This window comes from Lathamus discolor, chromosome 6, assembly GCF_037157495.1.
Source record: "Lathamus discolor isolate bLatDis1 chromosome 6, bLatDis1.hap1, whole genome shotgun sequence".
Taxonomy (NCBI): Eukaryota; Metazoa; Chordata; class Aves; order Psittaciformes; family Psittacidae; genus Lathamus; species Lathamus discolor.
This window is the reverse complement of record NC_088889.1, coordinates 79,056,025-79,069,286: the sequence shown is the minus strand read 5'-3', so window position 1 is coordinate 79,069,286 and position 13,262 is coordinate 79,056,025. Positions and strand designations below refer to the sequence as shown.

Sequence of the window (13,262 nt, the reverse complement as noted above, 5' to 3'; positions counted from 1 at the left end):
AGATATTTGAAGAGAGACTTGTCTATTTTAAGCATATTGTTTTATGCAGAGCATGATTGTCATGTACCATGCCCCAAAACCGAGCTGACAGCCAAGAAGGAAAATATTATGAGCTCAGCTACTAGCATTTGCAGTGAGTTCATAGCACTTCTACTGATGGCAGGTTACTTTATGTAAGAAAAAGTTGGTCTAATAAAATAGTACTATAGTTTTATTACACACTGTTTTGTTTTGTTTTTCATGAAGTGTTGGAGACTGGAGTCGTTTCATAACAGAGGAGATGTTTTGACAGCTTCTTTCGATTTGAAATTATCAGCTCCTCAATATTGAGTGGGATGTCATCATCATTAATAAATTATTGAGCACAAAGTTTTCTTCAGGTAAGAATTTAATCTTGCAGTATGAGGAACGTCTCCCATCTTACACTCAGTGCACCTAGCTCCAGAGGTTCAAAGACTGTGTTTTGCTACTTCCTGTTCTGCAGTTGCTTGAAATACTGTTTCTTTGTCCTTTTAAGTACTTCTTTTGACTGAATTAGTGGTATTAGAGAAAATACAGTTAGAAAGTTTCTTTTCCCCTAAATTTAACCAGACTTAACTGTGGATTTACAGATGTATATGTACAAATGTATTTCTTTGTATACGTGTATACATTTTTTTTCCTTTTTAAGGTAATGGTCAATTCACTGTATTGATGAGGTTTTTGTTGTTTTTTTTTTTATTTTTTCTGTCAGCTGAAGATTAATTGTTGCATTTTAATGATATTTTATTAAAATTTATTTTAACTGACTAAAGACAGCAATGATCTTCACTATTTCCCTTTACAGAAATCCACTGATTGATATAAGGTGGGAGTTTCATACATAACATATGTCTATGTATTTATATATGCATAAATGCAAGTTACTCTCCATGTCCGAAGTAATTTTTAATTTTATATACTTTTTAATTGACACAATTTATATTCTGTGAAATAGTACCAAGTTCATATACACACAGAAATGGGAAGTGCATTTTCCAAAATACACAGTGATTGGTTAAGCAGAAAGATTTAAATGAAAGTTTTGTGTGAACTACTCTCTGGAAAAAAAAAAAAAAAAAAGAAATAACAATACGAAAAAATCTCTCAGATGGAAACATGATACAGTTAAGGACTTCTGGTTTTGTTTTGCATTTTCCCGGTCATCTTAGAGATCATATATCTTTTAAGTCTAAATTTTTATTCTAGCAAAGTGCTGTTTATCAGCATTTTGCTAGTATTTTAAAATTGATTTCCTGAAGGGAAGAAATAATATCATATGTGGTGTTTTGTTTTTTTTTTCTGGCTAAGTTTTAGGAATATTTTGATTCTGTTGGCTAATTCTGTTTTCAGACCTCTGTTGTTTTGACTGCCACTAATGTAACATCTGACAATATTGATCTAAAATGTGAAGCCAGTCTCATGAATAGTACATAGGAGCAAAGAAGTGCAAGAAGGAAAATGCTGAGTACTCAAAGGAGAGAACTTGTCAGCATGTACTGTGTTTAAGTTCAGAAAGATGTTTTTTCTTCATCGCTTTAGCATGAAATCAATGGGGAACGCATAATTTTTAGATGTGTGTGAGACTGCACAGCAAATGGTCACCAATAAGATTCTCAGCTGCCACACAATCTGGCATAACTCTTTTCTGTTCCACAGCTTCCAGTTGCATTCAGCCCATTGTTGATGTGATGCCACTTTTTGGCTCCTTGCCCATCTGTTTTAGTAGTCACTATCATAAAAACTATGTTGTTGTGAGATAAGCCCATTTGAGTTACTTTTTGTGATGTGTTAAAGCAGTTTATTTACTTATTACTTCAAAATAGAAATGTTCCATCAACATTTTCTGCAGTAAATATAGAGGATAGTATGATTTTTTTCAAACACCAGACATGGGATAAAAACGAAATGTTTGCTTTTTGTCATTGCAATGGTACTTTCAGAGCTTTGGTTCTTGTTTTTAAGCTCACAAAAGAAAATAGTGTCCTTGAATAAAGTATCTATGTATTAATAAGCTTTGGCAGACATAATTTTTTAAGTGTAATATATGCAAAGAAGTGGTTTGCCCTATCCAAATTATCCATTAACACAACAGGACTATCCTAAATTACAACATTACGTGTGTCAGCTGAAGTACAAAGATTTTAGGAGGATAAAGAACTATTTTCTTCTTAGAGAAATTGAATAGAATCAAAAGTGAGTTAAAAGATATGTGGCATCCTGGATCAGACAATCCTATTGTCAGCTTAATCCACTAACAAACCCAGAGGCAATGGCAGCGAAGCCAACATAAATGTCAGTTGAGTGTGCCAAAGAGCCAGATGCCATCACTGGAAAATAACTTCCACAGACTGGCATCTGCGCCTTCTGCCTGTCATCCAACAAGGGAGAAAACCTGGACAAGCGTGATTATTTTGGGGTGTCTGTAGAGCATGTTTCCCTCTCTTCTCTTTACCTTTCTTCACAGCAGCAGTGTTCTTGGCTAACTTGCATCAGGCATACTAATAGCAAGTTCAGAAAACAACACAGGCATTTCTGTACACATATATGTATGTATAAAAATGTGTATGTTTTGGCATTTGGGCAGGATGAAATATTAAAATAGAGAGACCAGGAAGGAGGCAGAAGAGTATGGAGCAAAGTAAAACCAGAGCTACATAACAACAGGATTATGAAAATGAATGTTTAGCTTTCATACTTGTTACAGTGTTTGTTCATATTAGTGTTTTTCAAGAGTGAATCTTTGGTAATTTCTCTGTCTTTTCCTAAGCCTGTTCTCTGTAAGCTAAACAAATTCTTAATGTGTTCTCTTTAAATGGCATTCCTCATAGCAGGTTTAAAGAAGAAATATTCAGCAACTTTAGTTTTTCATTGTAAACTGAATTATTTTATGTAATTACTCATCTTATTCTATTATACCCAGATAGTATATCTATATATGCATCCATATCTTGTTTCATTGCTGCTTTTTAAATTGTAGGAATAATTTCTGTCCACATTACCAGTAGTCAGACTTTTCTTAGTAGGCCTGACCAGGCTAGACTATTAGAAGAAGTGCCTGCAATGATATGAATGGCTTCCAGTGATGGTGGGGCCGCTGGAAGCTGTATACTGGAACTAGTAGCTGGTGGTCTCTCATGATGAGCTTGTACCTAGCTGTATGTGTTTAAAAGGTGTATTACAGTATTCAGATGGCTGCATGTGTATGGATTGGCAGGGGGAATAAACACTGTGATTTGGAAAATTTCACCTCTTCTTTCTACAAGTCTATATATTCTGTGGAAACATCTGTATGTTCTGTGGAAACATTTGTGGGAAACAGATCTTGCGAACATTCAAAATCCTTTTTTTAAAAAGTGAAAGTACAACAGTAGTAAATACGAAATAAAAGTGCTAATTAATTCAGGGAAAACTCTTTAAAGATATATTGATCATAAAGAGAGAGACAATTTGAGCTGAACTGTAGACCTAAAATACTAGTTTCCAAAAGCTTAAAAAAGCTCACAGAAGAATGTTTTTATGATTCAGCTGTCAAACATGGTTACAGAGACTAAATTTAAGGCAGACATAAAGGGTTTTGATGAACACTTGTTATATATGCTACCCCCTTGACAGAGCAAACCTTCTTTTTGGTATGATAGTGCTGGATTCTGAAATGAAACACAGTAGGTAGGAGGAAGCTGAAAAGACTTCAGAAGCTGCCATCTGTCTTGGAACTAAAGAATTTTTTCCCCAGTTTAATTTTCAGTATTCTATGTTTTTCATGCGTTCAGTATATACTAAAGCTGTTAAAAAGATACCAGTGTTTTAGCGTGAGGAATTACAAATAAGAGTAAAGTTGTGGTTGGAATTGCTCTGGACAACATGAGGATTATTGCTTTCTCAGTTCTTATTTAAATGCTTCAAGTCTATTTTTTTTTTTTTTTTTTATTCAGTTATCATCCCTGAGGACAGGAACTACCAATATGTGATCATCATCTAATTTACATTTTAGCAGCAGTGCAGATTTAAAATTTTTAATAAATTATAAAAATTCTGACAGGATAATAGAATTGGCACTATGAAATTTTAGGTTCTATCATAAGAGATCCATATGCATAGATCTTTATAGTTCTTTCAGAGTTAAATCTTCAGATTCCTTATCCTAAAATAAAGTCTTTATCATTTGGATTTGAAATTCAAAGGGTGTCATCACTGAAATATTTTAGCTTGCAAATATTACGTTTGAGTTTATTCCTTCTTTCTTTCCTCATTGTTTGTTCTTCTCCTTATTATAGATGGTCTAAACTTTAATTCACTTCACCTTTTTACACTTCAATGTTTCACAGACTTTACTACCAAAACCTTCCCACATAAACTCAATACAGTCTTTTCCTTTTAATTATCCTTGATGCTTTAATATATATTTTAATTACATTAACAGCATACACAGATGCAGGTTCTGACTGTCAGGTGGAGAAGCTGTAACTGAATTTTTAAATATTTAAAAGCAGTATACCACAAAGACCTGAATAATTTCATATGTGTTTGGTAATTTATAAATGGTAAGTGGCAGGTTACTCCAGCACTCTGTAAAAGATTCAGAGTTATAGTATTATGGAATTACAGGATGGCAGATGTTGGAAAGGACTTCTGGAGATTCCTGAATTCACCCCCTTTGCCAAAAAGGATCAGGGTGTTGGGTAGCAGGTACATAGGCACCAGGTTCTGGGTGTCTCCAAAAACAAACATTCCACAGCCTGTGTGGAAGCACTATTCCAATGTTTCATAGATCTTTCTCCCATAAAAAGAGTTTTATTACCTTTTGTCATGGTTTAAACCGATCCACACAGCTCATCCACTCACACACCCGCCCCCCCGCCCCCAACCCTCCCCACTCCTGGAGGGATGGGGAAGAGAATCAGGAGAATGCAACTCCCACGGGTTGGGACAAGAACAGCCCAGCAACCAAGGTACAACACAAATCACTACTGCTACCACCAATGATAATATTGATAAGAGAAAATAACAAGAGAATACGATACCACCGCCGAACGAGTTCGACCCCCCCGAAGAGAGAGTGTGTCCTTCCGGGTAACTCCCAGTTACCTCCCTGGACATGACGTGCTGTGGTATGGAATACCTCTTTAGCTAGTTTGGGTCAAGTGTCCTGTCTCTGCTTCCTCCCAGCCTCCCCTTGTCCCCAGCAGAGCATGAGACTCACAGAGTCCTTGGCCAGAATAAACATTACTTAACAACAATTAAAAACAATCGGTGTTATCAGCCCTCTGCCCAGGCTGGAAGTTAAAACACAGAGCCCCAGTTACTAAGAAGGAGCAAAACGGCTCCTGGTAAACCCAGGACAGTATCCACCCCTTATTCCATACCATTCACATCATGCTCAGATCCCACATTTTCAGTATACCATCACTCTTATCTCAGTACACTCTTAGTGCATGGACCAGTCCCTATAAAGCTGCTGAGTCCATTTGGTCCATGATGTCAGGTTCCATCCCTCGTGACAGTCTTTCAGGGCAGGAAAAGCTGTGTGCAGTGTTGGATTGTTGCCTGCTGATGCTGATTGTTCCTTCACTGCAGAACTTGTCTGGTTCTATCAGAATTCATTCTCTGTTGGGATGGTGGTTGGAGGGAAGTCATTCATTTAAATGGGATGTTCTTATTGTCAGTCTGTGCCCATAACCTCTTCTGATTTGTCTGGATAGCACTGAGATATTTCTGGCTTCAGGTTCTTTACTTTCTCCCATCATGTGTTTATGCATATTCGTAAGATCCCCCTGAGCCTTCTCTTTTCGTGGCTGAATAGTCTCAGTTGAACATCAGATGCTACATTCCTTTAATCATATTTCTGGCTCTTTGCTGGACTTGCTCCAGCATATCCATGTCTCTTTCTCTTATACTGGGCATCGCAGAATTGGAGACAACACTCCAGGTGTGGCCTCTCCAATGCTGAGTTAAAGATGAAGGATAGCTTCCCTAGTAATCTGCTGACTGTGACCTTTCTAACAGGATGCTGCAGACGTAGTTTGCTGTAAGGGGACCTGGGTGGCTTGTGTTCAGTTCCTGGTCTTCCATGTCTTTTTCTATAAAGCTGCTTTCCAACCAGTTGTTTCCCAGCCTGTGCTTGTACATGGGACTGTTCATCCCCAGATGCAGGTCTTGGCAATACTCAGTGAACTGTTTTCATCATATTTGTTACCAGACTTCATTACTTTGCTCGCATTTTTAGTAGTAGTAGTTTCTGTATTGTTCTGAGTAATGGATAAAGTCTGATTTTCAGGTTTTAATTCTTTCAGCCCCCCTGCTGTGTATTCTGTGAGTGACAAATCTTCCCAGTAGCTTGCTGTTCACAGAACAAATCATTCGAATGTCTTACTAATGTTTCATTAAAACCTTTTGTTTATGCTACATTACAAAAATGTCTTGAATTTTGAATTACCATAGGCATTGGCATTTTATGATCTTCATGCTGAACTCCAAGTGTGTTAAGTGTTTTTCTTTCCTTTTGCTTTTAGTATCTCTCTTATCTGAGAGATTTTATCTCCTAAGGTTTGTTTTTGTTTTTGGTTTTGGTTTTGGTTTTGGTTTTATTAGTGGCTGTTTGAAAATCAACACATAACTCATATATGGCTCAATTGTTTTCACTGATGTAGTCACAATTACCACTATTAAAGGTGAATTTTTAGAAAATTATTGAGAACTCAATGCCTTGAATTCCAGTGACAGTCTGTTCCCTTAGTATTCTTTGAAAACCCCAATACAAAAACTTTAAGTGGTTAAATTTTAATTGTCCCTGTTAATGAGTTGGAGGGAGGATGAACCAAGCAGGAGCAAAGCTTCTGAGTCATGAAAAAAGTTTAAAAGTACTTTAAACTAGGGAAAATGTTAGTGATCTTTTTTTGGGTTTTGCAGTGTTCTATTTCCGTGGCTGTAGGCTGGAAACAGATTGGATGTCAGACTGATTGTCAGCATTTGTGTTAGTGGTTTTACATGTGGGTGGTTTCTGAAGTAAAGAATTTTGCATTTATTGTAAAAGCTAGTAAGGTAACTTTCCTATAGCTAGCTAGGAATTAGAATACATAAGATATAATTAATGTATAACAAGAATTTGGAAACCGTCTCTTTCAAAGAAAAGGGACTACTAAGAAACTACTAACAGTTGAGCCGACAAACTGAAAATACAATGTTTGGTGATACAATGATAAGTTTTAAGTAGCTTCAGACTTTCTTTTTTTTCTCTGTTGCTTCTATCACAAAAAAAAGACTAATTTCTGTGTGCTTAAATAAACATTTACTGAATTAATGTATGCAGATTTTTACACCCATATCTATAGCAGTGTAGTATTTTAGTTCATTGTATACTGTATCTTACTGATTTACCCTGTCATCACACTTTGGAATATTACTCAAAAATCTGAGTTCTGGCTCACTAGAACAGATTAAGCACATTATTTACAATGTGACAAAAAATAGAATAGAAATGGCTCTTTTACGTTACACAGTTAAGACCTCTGAGCAGTTCTGTAAATTCTGGTACCAGGAAAACAGTCCAGTGTTTCCAATATTATAATCTATGTGGTACAGATCCTTCGGGGTGCATTATTCGTTCCAGCCTTACTGCCTCATTTGTCGTCTGAAACCCCTTTCCCACAAGCAGAACAAAAACTTGTTAAATGCCTAGCCATCATATAAAGTCATACTAAGAGATGTGTGACAGGTACCAGCCACCAACATTCCCCTCTGCCTTAGTGCCAGAAACGCTTTTGATACCACACAGCGAAAGGGATGAATGACAAGTGTTCTATGTTAACGATATAGAATTATTCTGATTCGTTCTGTATGTTGAATCTCTCCTGTTACTTGGCTATGTAAATCATACAGCATAATTTACATTTTTTACCTACAAATACACTTTTAAATCAGTGTGGCTTTGCAGCTAGATGTTTATTTGGTTACAGATTTTTTGTTTGTTTAATCTATTTAAGTAAGTTCCAGAAGAAAATCAAGTCATAGTTAATTATGTAGGTTTATGCTACGATAACACATGTGGCTTGGTTTGTTAAATTAGTGCACAGATAAGCATGATAGGAGGAAGACATGAGGTGGAGCTGCTTATTCTATGATATTTTGAATGCTTGGTATGGCTAGCTACTCCAGAGCAAATTAAGAAAGGTTACTATGAGAAAGATTTGAGGGCAATACTGAGAAAAGTTGCCAGAATGAAAGATCAAAATATCAGGGAGAAGTAGAAAATTTCAAGTAGTATAAAAATTTTTGTGGCTTGATAGATGAGGTAATGTTTAACAGCAGCATTTTATGCTTAATGCTGAGGAAAAAAAAAAAAAAAACAACTAAAAAACCCAGAAAGAGAGGCAGTGTCCTGATTAAGGCAAGAGGTAAGGACGGTGTAGCCTGCATTTTAACTGGTCAAAGAACAGATTTTGGTGATGATAAAAAAATGCCTTTTTTTTTAATTATTTTTTTTATTTTTGACACCACTTTAGAATAATTTATATCGTTTGGAAAACAGGGAAATACGTTGTTTATTTGTATGGTGAAAGTATATATGTATGTATTTATACGTATAATAAAGGAAAAGTGCTGGGAAAATCTTTTGAAAGACAGTATATGTCTTACCACATGAAATAACTTCCTTTTTACTACTCACTGTTCTATAGCTTGCTGTGTCTAGAGCATGGTTAATTCAGATAAGCATTAAAGTCGTGTGGATATTTTTGTCTGACTAGTATGAAACCAAGCTTTTCTACTGTTTTGTTATGGTCTTGGTTTTGTTGATGATCCTGCGAGGAAAAGTTCTCTCAGGTATATCCAGTTCTTCATGAATTCAGATTGCTCATCAGTTAATATATAATGAAACAAATCTACCACACAGTATAAAGCTAGAACAACAAAAACACAGTTGAATTTGAGAGAAATATAGAGACAGGGGAAAATATGAACTAATAAATCCTGCATTAAAACATCTAAATACTTAATTTTGCTTGTGTAAAGCTGTTGTTCTGCCATGAAATACCTAAAATATATGGCATTTTGTATTCCTAGAATATAGATATTCTGATGACAGCATCATTCTAAAGTTCATGTATGTTTTTAAAATTATTTAGTGTTCTCCTGTAGTTCTCGATTTTATCCAGATGCCTTATTCAGTCACACCCAAAGCACATTACTGAACATTTTATTTATCATTGTATAAGGCTTAATTCACTTACAAGTTAGAACTGCACTTTTCAGTTGAGCTGCATTTCACACCTGTGTGGGGAAAGATAAAGACTGAGGTGGTTTCGTGTTTCAATCTAAGACTTCTAGGGATGTTTTTTCTTCAAATGGGTTTGACAAAACAGAAGTAGGTTCTAGCACAAATCCTGCACACGGCACGCACTTAATACTTAACTTTTCCTCATCAACTGGATTACTGATATTAGCATATCCACTGCTCTGATGTATTGATATCGGGAATTTGCTTCTAAATTTTACTCATGGAAGCAAAATCTGAGAATAACCCCCAAAATTGTAACAAATTTGTAATTTATGTGTAGAGGAGTCAGTTATCTTGCTTCAAAGAAACTTGCTTAGTGTGCCTGGGATAGAGAAATTGAAAGAATGAAAGATGTTTTTCCTTCAAAATTTGCTTTTGTTGACATGATACATTCTTTCAAGAACTCAGTAGGTGGGACACTCAGATGATGTGCTAATGTGTGGGTACTGGCTTGTGAAGAATGCATCATCGGGTTTCCAATAAGTTTCTGCCTTAGAATCATAGAATAGTTAGGGTTGAAAAGGACCTTAAGATCATCTAGTTCCAACCCCCCTGCCATGCACAGGGACACCTCACACTAAACCATGTCACCTAAGACTCCATCCTTGAACGCTGCCAAGGATGGAGCATTTATCACTTCTTTGGGCAACTTGTTCCAGTGTGTGAAGTACTCACAGTAAATAACTTCTTTCTTATATTTATCCTGAGCTTCCCCTGTTTAAGTTTAAACCCATTGCCCCTTGTGCTATCTCCAGCCCCTCCCCTGTGTCCTTGTAGGCCTTCAGATATTGGAAGGCTGCTATGAGGTCCCCACACAGCCTTCTCTTCTCCAGGCTGAATGTTTTCTTGGAGGTGATTACTCCCAGTAAACCTGGTCAAGGTCCTGCTTGCATATATTGCAAGCTTGCTTGGAAATATTTTTTTCATAACTACTTGTTTGAAATGGGATGTGGGTTTTTCATAATTTCAGAGCTTATGACTAATTACTGGTTTTGGCATTGAAATTGCAAGGGCCCATCATTTCAGTGGGAGAAGTAATTATCTTCAGGTGTATTTTCTACTGTGTTAAAACCTTGCAGTGCTTTAAGCTGGAAGCAAGAGGCAAAATTACATATTTAAATTAAACATACCACATCTTTGAGATAATTTGTAACTGGAGATAACTGACAGTTTTTACTTAGGATTTTTTTGCAGAATGATTAGAAACTGTCATTGACAAACCTGTTTCTCTCTAGTGAACATCAATACAAGTACCAGTAGCACAGTGGTTCTGCCAGCAGCAGATTCTATTATGTTATCACTTTGGAATGAACTTGTAGTACTGCACACACTTGAGTTACAGCCAAGTGACTGCCCGTTTGTTGCTCTCAGCTGGGCTAGAGTGCATTTGCCTGTTACTTTATATCCCCTTCAGGTACCTCCCTGAAAGGGAAACGAACAAGTGTTAATTTTTTAATTCCTCTATGATGAGTTGCTGAAAAACAAATTTTAGGCAAGCTATAAATGATGGATTTTGCACTCCCTCCACCTCCTTCTGTCCCTCCAGATTCACAGCAAATTAGGTAGCTTAAAAAAAATGTGACTTCTATGTGCTGTTGAGTTCATATTTCATACTTTTGTTCTCATTCACCTAATCACTACCAAGAATTAGAAGGCCTAGCTTTTTGTAACATAATACATGAATCAATATTTCATACCTTACTTTTGGAAAGAAATTACCATTTTATATTTCAAAATTCACCCTCACGATGAAGGCAATGTAACTTGCTTCACACAGACAAGCTTCCATTTAGAGTATAGTTTTTAGAGATTTGGCAGGGTTTTGTCTTTTCCAACCTCTTATGTATTAATATCAAATCATCAGACCAAACCTTAGTCCATGTAACTTGCTGCTGTACTGTTTAACTGAATGTCATTTCATACCCTTTGCAAGATTTTTTTAAGTTTCTAACACTTCCCGATAAGAATCTGTTACTGGAAGATGGCCATTTGGGATTTCATATGCAAAATCAACTCACATTGTGAGCACTGACATGTTATTTAGCTTGAATCTTTTATTACTTTTTTTATTTCAGTCTCTTTGCATGTCAGGAAAAAAAAAATTGCTGTATCATGTTATGAAATACTGCGCCACATGCACATAAAATATATCATACTTGGCATATTTGTAATTTAGTTGTAAGTATGAAATTCCTATTACGAATCTATGTATCACATTAGCAGAACAGTATCCATCCTGTACTATATTATTTTGGTAACATGATAGTTAGATTTGAAGTGAAATCCAAAGGTCACCATATTGAGAATTACTTGATCGCATTTTCCTTCCTGACACTGACCTCATCTCTTTCTAGCCCTAACTATAAGTGTATGCATTGCAGCAGGTGTGGAAACCCTGTAAAATGTGTGATTTAATTTTTTAAACCTACAGGGAAGAAACTAATGTTCAAACTGCATAGCACCTTTTTTGTGGTGGTGGAACTAAAATATTCAAGTATTTGATTATTTGGGATGAGTAAATTCATTGTCTGAAAGGTATCTGTAATTTTTAATTTTCAGAGTGTATCTCACAATTATTGAAATCAGCAAATTTACAATAACAACAGATAAAGACAGCAATAAATTACAGTGGTAGTCCCCCACAAAAGCCCAGTATTTCCTGCACAGCAAACTTGTGTTTATAAACTTACTTCCAGTAAGTTACCTAGCCATGTTCTATTTAACAATAAAGCAACATAAAAATTATGTGTAAGGTTCAGGACTGTTGAGCATTTGAGACTTTGGTATGTTGAAAAACAGAAATTCTTAAATTTAAACAGAACTGCTGGTTTTCTCCAAGATTCAGAAGGAAGACTCTCTACTGTGAGGGTGGTGAGGCACTGGCATAGGTTGCCCAAAGAAGTAAATGCTCCATCCTTGGCAGTGTTCAAGGCCAGGTTGGACAGAGCCTTGGGCAACATGTCTAGTGTGAGGTGTCCCTGCCCATGGTAGGGGAGTTGGAACTAGATGATCTTAAGGTCCTTTCTAACCCAAACCATTGATGATTCTGTGTCTTGCTACCCATATTTTTAATATCTAGTATTAAGCTTGATCGATAATTTCATGAGCCCTTCATTGGTAATTTCAGGAATATTTAGAAGATTCTGAGTTACAGAATTTTATTCATTGAATCAAATATTTAAAATTCAGTCTAGTAAAATGTACCGTCTCCTGAATTGTGAGAGATTAAGTGTTAGTGCAATTTTTTTTTTATTTTCTAGTTTTTGATTTTTATGACTGTGATAGAACACATATATTAGGATACTCTAATTATGTACGTATTAGAAACAAAATGTATTGTGTCATCCTTCATGATAATGTCTTGTTAGGTTTTGCCAATTTAAGCTTTAATTTAGAGAAATAACTTTCTGTTTGGTACTGTTGTTCCCCTCCTCCTCTGTAGGCTCCCTAGTTGTTTTCTCAATTTGGAATGGTTCTGAACTTTTCTTGAATTTCAGATCCATTGATGAGCCATCCTTCTGTAAAAGCCATCCTTCTGTTATGGCTTAGAGCATCAGAGAGAGATAGGGAAGCACTAAGCTGGGACTATCACTCCCCTTTTGTAATTACTACCAGTCCAGGCTAACCTGGACTATGTGGGACAGATTTTAGAAGTAGATAGAACTTTTCAGGAGAGGGGATATGTAAGAAGTGAAAGAAAGCCACTGTACACTTCCAGCCAACAGAGGGTCATAATTTGAAGTTTCCTTACAGTCATTGCTAACAGACTTAAGAAAACAGAAGTGAATCGCGAAGTATATTGACAATGACGCAGGATGTTTTTGTAATGAACCATAATATGTGTATGTATGCATCTCCCAGGATTCTTTTTTAATAAATATATAAAATTATATTGTGTATAAATGTTTATATATATACAAAACCAAAAGTGATAGACCTGGAATTTCATGGATTTCTAAATACTGTCAAG

General features: G+C 36.0%; 1 protein-coding gene across 22 annotated transcripts in view; it reads left to right on the top strand.

Annotated features, from left to right (window-relative positions):
* RBFOX1 (RNA binding fox-1 homolog 1) overlaps positions 1–13,262 on the top strand; it is an 892,094-nt gene that overhangs the window by 592,404 nt on the left and 286,428 nt on the right. For 2 of the 22 annotated variants that reach the window (XM_065683974.1, XM_065683967.1), the window contains exon 4: positions 247–380. The exons of 19 other annotated variants lie outside the window; for them this stretch is intronic. The gene's annotated coding sequence lies outside the window, so the exon portion shown is untranslated. Of the gene's footprint in view, positions 1–246; positions 381–13,262 lie in introns of those variants that run through there. One more of the 22 variants, XM_065683997.1, reaches the window with a different exon arrangement.